At 39.2% G+C, this 8,525-nt stretch overlaps 1 pseudogene; it reads left to right on the top strand.

Moving 5' to 3' along the window:
- Nucleotides 1-1,372: 1,372 nt before the first annotated feature.
- LOC102758207 lies at nt 1,373-1,770 on the top strand (annotated as a pseudogene).
- Nucleotides 1,771-8,525: the final 6,755 nt, after the last annotated feature.

Raw genomic sequence — 8,525 nt, 5'->3', positions numbered from 1 at the left:
TTGAATCTATAGATTACTTTGGATAGTGTAGACATTTTATTGATGTTAATTCTACCAATCTATGAACATAGTATATTCTTCCACTTGTTTATATCTTCATCTATTTCTTTTTTCAACATTCTGTAGTTTTCCAAGTACAGGCCTTCTATTTCCTTGGTTAAGTTTAATTCTAACTGTCGTAATTTTTTTTTGTTGCAATGGTAAATGGAATTTTTTTTTTTTAGTTTCTCTTTCTGAGAGTTCATTATTGGTGCATAAAAATGCCATCATTTTCTGGTTGTTAATTTTATATCCTGCTACATTGCCAAATTCATTTATTAAATCAAGTAGGTTTTTTTGGTGGAGTCTTTAGGGTTTTCCATGTACAATATCACATCATCTGCAAATAATGACAGTTTTACATCCTCCTTTACAATTTGGATGCCTTTAATTTTTTTCTCCTTGTCTGATGGGCGTGGCTAGGATTTCCAGTACTGTATCAAATAAAAGTGGTGAAAGCAGACAACCTTGTCTTGTTCCTGTCCCTGGTTTTAGTTTTTGCCCTTTGACTATGATTTTGGCTGTAGGTTTGTCATATTTGGTCTTTATTATGTTGAGGTTTGAAACCTCTAGATCCACTTTGCTGAGAGTTTTTATCAAAAATTGGTATTGGATTTTGTTGAATGCTTTGTCTGCCTCTATTGATATGATCATGTGATTTTTGTCTTTCAATTGATTTATGTGATGTTTCACATTTATTGATTTGTGAATATTATATCAGCCTTGCATTCCTGGAATAAATCCTACGTGGTCATGTTGTATGACCTTTTTAACATTTAGCTGGATCTGATTTGCTAATATTTTGTTAAGGATTTTAGCATCTATGAAAGGCAAGGACCAAGGAACTGAGAAGGAGCATAAAGAGGCTAAACAGACATACAAGGAAATGCAATGTAAGATGCTAAATTGGCTCCCAGACAGATAAAAAGAATAACTGGCAAAAATTGAATAAGATCCATCAGTTAGATAATAGTATCACGTTGATATCCTGGCTTTACAAAATGTGCTATGGTTATAGAAGAAAATGTCCTTAACTTTAGGAAATACACACTGAAGTATTTGGATATAAATCTGAGGAATCTCAATGAAGAGTTTATAGAAATTTCTTGTATCATTTTTACAACATTTTTGTAAGTCTAGAAGTTTAAAAAGTTTACAGAAGAAAAATAGCAAAACAGTAAAAACCCCGTAATTGGAAAAAAATACATAGAGATATAATATGTGAAAACCCCTAGCACCCATCAAAATGCATGAGAAAACCAAGAGTGTTCCATTTGCTCATTCATGTATTTTCATCAATAGAAATGGAGCAAAGGGTTGGGTACTAGTGGAGATGGCAGCAGCCGCAGCAAATCATGACATCAGGGCCAAACCAAGCCTACAAAAGATGTGTGTCCACTTATGCCATTGCTTGCCTGACAGCCAGGGCATCGGGGACTTCATCAAGAAATGCTATATGAAGCTAAAGAAGATTAATCTTGGCCTGCCCATCCAAATCTGAGAGTGCTCAGATGGGCAGCCCAAGCTCTGGGCCCACTATGCATTTAGCCAAGAGAACAATGTCTCTGAACAACTTCAATGCTGATGAGGTAGCCAGAGCCCTGAAGAATATGCTAAGTGGCAAAGCCTAAAGCCTTTACTGTGGATGGAGAGCAGTAATCCCACAGCCTGGGCTCTGTTGGACTGAGTACAATGTGGAAAAATGTTTTTTATAAAGCTTTTGCTGTAAAATAATTAATTGATTGATTGATTGATTAAATAAGGATGAATTAAGACATAAGTTAAAACAAAAGAAAATGTGCCTGAACCTGTACCAACTTGAAATTAAATTAACCCACAAGGTGGCCCCTTAATATGGTGGGGAGAGGTGATTTCCCCAGAGACCTTCGTCTTGGATTCCTCAACTGTTACCATATTTTGGGCTCAAATTCTGGTTTAAAGTAAAATTTACATTGCATGAACATTTCCTAGAAAGTTTCTGGTGCCACATAGATTCAACTTATATAAAACTAAAGTCATAATATTAAGATAAGCTTCCTTTGACAGTTTTCCCTTTTGTATCTCTGAAAACATTGATACTGTCACACAGCCCCAAAATTTAGACAACTGGTAGAAATTTACCTTTCCAAAATAATTATTTTTGCATTGTGTAGATCTGATTTATGATGCTTATTTAATTCCTTGACTTAGGCATCCTCCAGTGGGCTCACTCATTATTAGTAAATAAACCAGAAATTACTGAGGCCTAATAGTATCAGGCACAGTGTGACAAGCTGCATGAATGGAAAGATAAATAAAGCATAGTACTTGTCTTCGAGCAGCTCACTTTTACTTAAGATGTTGAGAATAAATATTTTCCCTTCTTTCCAAAATCATTAAAAATGGGAAATATCGCCCTGGATGGTTTGGCTCAGTGGATAGAGAGTCTGCCTGTGGACTGAAGGGTCTCAGGTTCAGTTCCACTCAAGGATATGTACTTCAGTTGCAAGCTCGATCCCCGGCCCCCTGCTGGAGGCAACCAATGTTTCTTGCTCTTTGTCTCTAATCCTCCCTTCCATTCTCTCTAAAAATCAATGGAACAATATCCTCAGGTGAGGATTAACAAAACAAAAAATAGGAAATATCACCTGGCCGGGGTGGCTCAGTGGTTGAGCATTGACCGGTTAACCAAGAGGTTCTATTCCCGGCCAAGGCACATGCCCGTATTATGGGCTCTATCCGCAGCAGGAGGCACGCAGGAGGCAGCTGAATGATGTTTCTTTCTCATCGATGTTTCTATCTCTCTATACTTCTCCCTTACCCTTTGTCTAAAATCAATAAAAATAAATTTAAAAAATGAAATATCTAGAATTAGAATCTTGAGTACAGTATTAGTTTCCTGTGGCTGCCATAACAAATTACCACAAACTTAGTGGCTTAAAACAATAGAAATTTATTCTCTTATAAGTCTGAATTCTAGAAGTCAGCAGGTTCCCTCTGAGAGTCTGGGTAGAACCCATCCTTGCCTCTTCCTAGTTCCTGAGGGTGGTCGTCAATTCCTTGGCTTATAGCTTCATCACTCCAGCTTCAGTCTCCGTCATCACATAGCATCTTCCTTGTGTGTCTCTGTCTTCCATTATATCTTCCTCTTCTTCTAAGGACACCTGTCATATTTGATCAGAGTTCACCCTCATGACCTCATCTTAACTCGATTACATCTGCAAAGACCCTATTTCCACATAAGATCACTTTCACAAGTACTGGGAGTTAAGATTTCAACTTCTCTTTTGGGGTAACACGATTCAACCCACAACATGCACATTTCGGTAAATAAATTGTATGGCCTCCTCTGGGAATTTAAATCTTCCTAATGAGAAGACATCGTCGGTGTGTTTTAGACTTCTTTTCCAGGATGTAAATGATACTCTCTACGATTTGAAGGGCATTTTCCTGGGCCTGTGGGGAAAGTTTAAATGTAATATTCACTCAGTTATATGGACTGAAGTAGATTATTTGAGAGGGGAGCTAGGTAGAAGGTGGTCTCAGCTCTGTTATAAAGTACTAATTTCCATGCTTTGGACTGGAAGGGGAGGGGTGTTGGAAGGAGAGAAAAGGAGATAGTAGACTGTGTAACTGCTAGGGAAAGTCCCACCATCAGTGATGCAATCCATCATCACCTCATTACCTGCTACACTCACTGGGTTTCTGCAGAAAGATCCCCTTTGGAAAACAGAACAGTTCTCCAACTGAAAACATTTGAAAAGCAGTAGCTTAGATTGCTGGGAAATTTTTAAACACGGCTAAATTTCATTACTGCTGGTAATGTTTTCTTCCCTCTGTCTTCTTAATAAAATTAAACTGGTCAATTTATTTTCTAGTTTAAATTATATTTTCCATTCCATTGTTTTTCTGCTCCTGTACTAATAAAGTGCTATTGTCCTAGGTCCCTGCTGATGGTAAAAATGTTTGAATAGTGGAATATTTGAACATTTGGCCTTAATTTTTCTCACAAAAATTTTAAATATTTTTCTTTTAAAAATCAACAATTTCCTTTTAAAACTCAAATCCCCGTGTTGATTAAAATGTTATTACTATTGCTTTGTGAAATTTTTAGATTGACTTTTTCTCATTTTGAATGTCTTCTCAATAAACTTTAGCCTTCTAAGATAAATTCATTTCACAGAAAAAAAATTATATTAATAAAGTTATTTTCTACATTCTTCTCTTCATACCTCTCCATATACCTTCTTTTTCCTTATCTCACTTTTTTATATCCTCCCTTCTTTGCTCTTTTACTGTTCTCTTCTAATATACTTATACTTCTTGAGTTTTGAATTTATTTTTATTCTAAACCTTTCTTCCTAATGTCATAGTCCTACTTTTGTTTCACTTTCTTATACTTGTTATTCTATTTTGGCATTTCTTCTTATTCTTCTTACACCACTTTCAGTACAAATAAAAAGTATACTTTGTCTTATTAAATGAGCATGATTTTTATTATAAAATGTTCGAAATACAAATAAACAAAGATTTTTTTAAAAAAACCTCTTAGGCTACCATGTTTAGACAGCATTTTCAATTCTTTGCTATATCTACTTTCAGACCTTTGCTTTGAACATGTAAATAATTTTATTTAAAATGTAAGCATATTGTAAATGAATAGTGGTGGGTAAACCCAATGAAGCTGCAAGAAATCCAATAGGGAAATCCACAACTGGGAGCCGGGACCATGGTCTTTGGTCCCAGGGCTAAGGATTGGGAGTGACACAGCTTCTCCCCAAGGCACGGTTACAAGTGCCTGCTCACCAGTTCTGTGTTCCGTGGGCCTGGCCCAAAGTGTGCAATCAGCTGCTACCACTGAGCCCCAGACTTGCCCTTGACAAGCTCAGGAAGGCACCAGAGAGTCCCTTCTGCCCTCAGATGTCCTGGACCTGGTAGACCCCCTGTTCTCTGCATCTGATGATGTGGAATGTGCTAGAACTTTGTATATTCTTGTTCACTGAATATACAAAGATTATTTTGAGAGGTGGAAGGGTCTGTGCAGGGGCCCTGGGAGTCAGCAGAGGGATTGGTGCTGCTGGTTCTGGTGTCCAGTCTGGTTCCGGCACAGGGCAGGGTCCTCAGGAAGCAGGCTCAGATGGAGAGCACCCACCAAGTAGCTGCTGGGAGTGCTGCCAGCACGCAGTCCATGTTGCCTTTAGCGGGACCGTAGCTAAAGAGAGCCACCGGCCACCGTTTCCCAGCGTGGCTCACGTCAGGGATGTCTAGTCCAGGTGCTCTCACTGGAGATTGAGACGGCCCTAGAGGGCCACTCGGTCTTCAGAGCTCTCACCCACGCACCCCCACCCAGCTCTTCCCCCACCACTCCTGCTGCCTGCTGTCCCTTCCAGGGCCAATCCCAGGATCGCTCCCTGACGGGCAGCGCTCACACTCCTCTCCATCTGACTCTGTTTCCCAAGGACCCCGCCCTGCGCCCGGAGTCAGACTGGACACCAGCAAGAGCAGCACCAATCTCTCCTCCCTCTGCCAGGCCCCCTGCCCAGACCCTTCCCCCTCTTAAACACATTTTTATAGATTTGGGGAACAAGAAAAAATAGTAACTGCTTTTACTTTGCCTGCCTTTAATAACTGCTAGTTTGCTTTCACTTGCTCACTGCACATTTGCTCTCACCCTTTGTGACTATTCTGTCAATCCTGTTGTCTTCAGTTGTCCACTTTCTGACGCGGTGACCATCTTTCCCCCACTGGTTGGTATTTTCCCCATGTATCCTTTGCCTTCCAATTCAATTTATAATACTTGAAATACGCTGACATTTTCATTTGTATGTAGTCAAATCTCTGACTTTTCCTTTGTGATTTGTGTTTTTCATATAGAAATTTTCTCCTCACCCCGGCATTATATAATTATCTGCCAGAGAAAAAAAGAGATTTAGAACTGCCTCAAAGAGTGTGAAATTGTCTATATAAATTGAGAAGGCTCTGCGAGGGTCTTATTTGTTATGTCAATGTTAAATATACATATATAGAAGAAACTAAAAGCCAACCATTATGACATCCAGAAAAGTCTATCCTCTCCCTCCTTGCATTTCAAATGTCCTTGAAATGGGCCCTGTGCTTACAAAAAGACAGATCTGCTGAATAGATCTGAACTTGCAGGGTTGAGGGAGGAAAAGCTGCTCTGTTTCCAGATAAAAACAAGAATTTTCCTCCCTCTTCTGTATAAACATCAGGTTGTTTTCCTACTTCTTAGCTAAATACCAAACCTTGATAAAAAATAAAAAAATAAATTCTTGCATAGAACCTTAAGGATCAGCAAATGCATCTCAAATCATAAGAGGTCAGGTTCCCTATATGCTACCAGCATTTCAGGTATGTATGTAAACCTTGCCTTCACCCAATAGTGTTTAAAAGCTGGCAGTAATGGGCTTTTGAATTTGATCCTACTAGAAATACAGCTAAAATCATCTGTTCACACAGTGTGTGTTACTTATCTGTTTTCTCTGCTACTTCACACCCAGGACAAAGTCTGAAAGCAAAAATATAACTGTCTACATGATTGAAGCCAAAATTAGGAGCCTAGATAGATAGATAGGTAGGTAGATAGATAGATAGATAGATAGATGATAGATAGATAGATGATAGATAGATAGGATATAGACATAGAGATAGACATAAACATATAGATACATATATGACTTTCTTAATTTTCCTGTTACTATCTACATATAGATATCAAAATAAAATATCAAACATTTATATAGTTTCATTTTTCCCATGTTCCTTCCAGGATGCAGACAACTGGACAGTTTTTTTAAAAAATACATTTATTCATTCTTCTCACTCACATTTAATTTCATAGCAATCCAGAAGTGTATCCCAATTCCATAGTTAATGTTTGTTTACCACAATGATTATCAATGCCTTAATGAGAACCCTGAATAAGATGCTGAAGTGATTTCCAAGTCATTAAAGATAACATTGTAAATATTGTAACACTATATTTGTTAAGATTTTTTTAATTTATGATCATTTTAATAGCTATTATATATCATTTTAATTGTGCCTTCTATGAAAGATTGAAAAATGACCATAAATTCCACCCATCCAGGTATGCATGTCCCTTTGCAATGAGACTGCAATTCTCCCATATAGGGGTGGAAACTATTTTATCATCTCTAAAATCTGGTTGGCCTTTTGACTTGCTTTGATCAATAGAAGGCTGTGGAAGTGATATTACTCAACTTTCAAGACTAGACCTTCAGAGAACTTACAGCTTCTACTTTCACCTCTTAACTACTGCCCTGGGAATGCTATATAAGGAAGTTACTCTAAATTACTGGATGAGAAGAGCTCATGTAGAGCAACCTAAAGAGTTCTAGTCAATACCAACTGCTACCTTGGATCTGTCAGCCCAGCCAACCTCCAGCTGAATGAAGCCACCCAAGTTAGCTCAGAGGAAACTAGCTAAGGAACCATTCAGCCAATCCACATATTCATGAGGAATAAGAAATTGTTGCTCCCAGTCACTACACTTTAGAATGGTTTGTTACACAGTGATAGCTAGCTGATGCATCTATGGTAATGTTGCAACTCTCATATTTAAATGATAACTCTGCATTGCCTTGGAGCCAACTTAAATGTAAGAACTCTCCAAATGTAACATCATATAGACATCAGAAATAGGTAAAACATGAAGAGCAAAGACTTTCCTCTTCGTGTCACAGAGAGGAGAGGATGAAACCACTGAGGGGATTACCAGAATCTCTTGGTTTTACAAGGATCAAGCACAGGCTCTGAGGCAAAAGTGGTCGACCTGCCATTATTAGTTAGATAGCTTCACGCAAGTCATATTCCCTCTGTGTTCCTTAATTTCTTCATCTGACAATGGGAATAAAAATAATACCTTCCCTGAGGCCTGTGAGGATTGAATTAGAAAATATTCATAAAGTATTTTGAAACTTACACAGCACCTAATAAAAGCATAATAAACATTAGCCTTTATTATTGGGAATGGAGGAAACCTATGCTTTTTGAAAGAGCAAATTTAATAATATAAGATGACTAGAGGCCTGGTGCACAGATTTGTGCACTGGTGGGGTCCCTCTGCCTGGCCTGTGGGGATCAGGCCGAAACTGGCTCTCCAACAATCCCCCAGGGGGTCGCAGATTGCAAGAGGGTGCCGCCAGGCCGGGGAGGGACCACAGAAGGGCTCCAGGGTGTATCCAGCCCATCTCACCCAGTCCCAATTGTCCAGACCCCAGCAGCAAGCTAACCTACCAGTCAGCGCGCCTGCTTCTGGGGGATGGTGCAACTGGTCAAACAGTCAAACAAACAGTCAGACACTTAGCATACTAGGCTTTTATTATATAAGACTAGAGGCCCAGTGCATGAAATTCGTGCACAGCAGGGGGAGGAGGGTCCCCTCGGCCCAGCCTGCACCCTCTCCAATCCAGGACCCCTGCCTGCCTGATTGCCCCTAACCGCCTCTGCCTGCCAGCCTGATCCTC

This window comes from Myotis davidii, unplaced genomic scaffold (assembly GCF_000327345.1).
Source record: "Myotis davidii unplaced genomic scaffold, ASM32734v1 scaffold802, whole genome shotgun sequence".
NCBI lineage: Eukaryota > Metazoa > Chordata > Mammalia > Chiroptera > Vespertilionidae > Myotis > Myotis davidii.
Note: the sequence above shows the minus strand (reverse complement) of the source record. Positions and strands in the feature narration are given on the sequence as shown.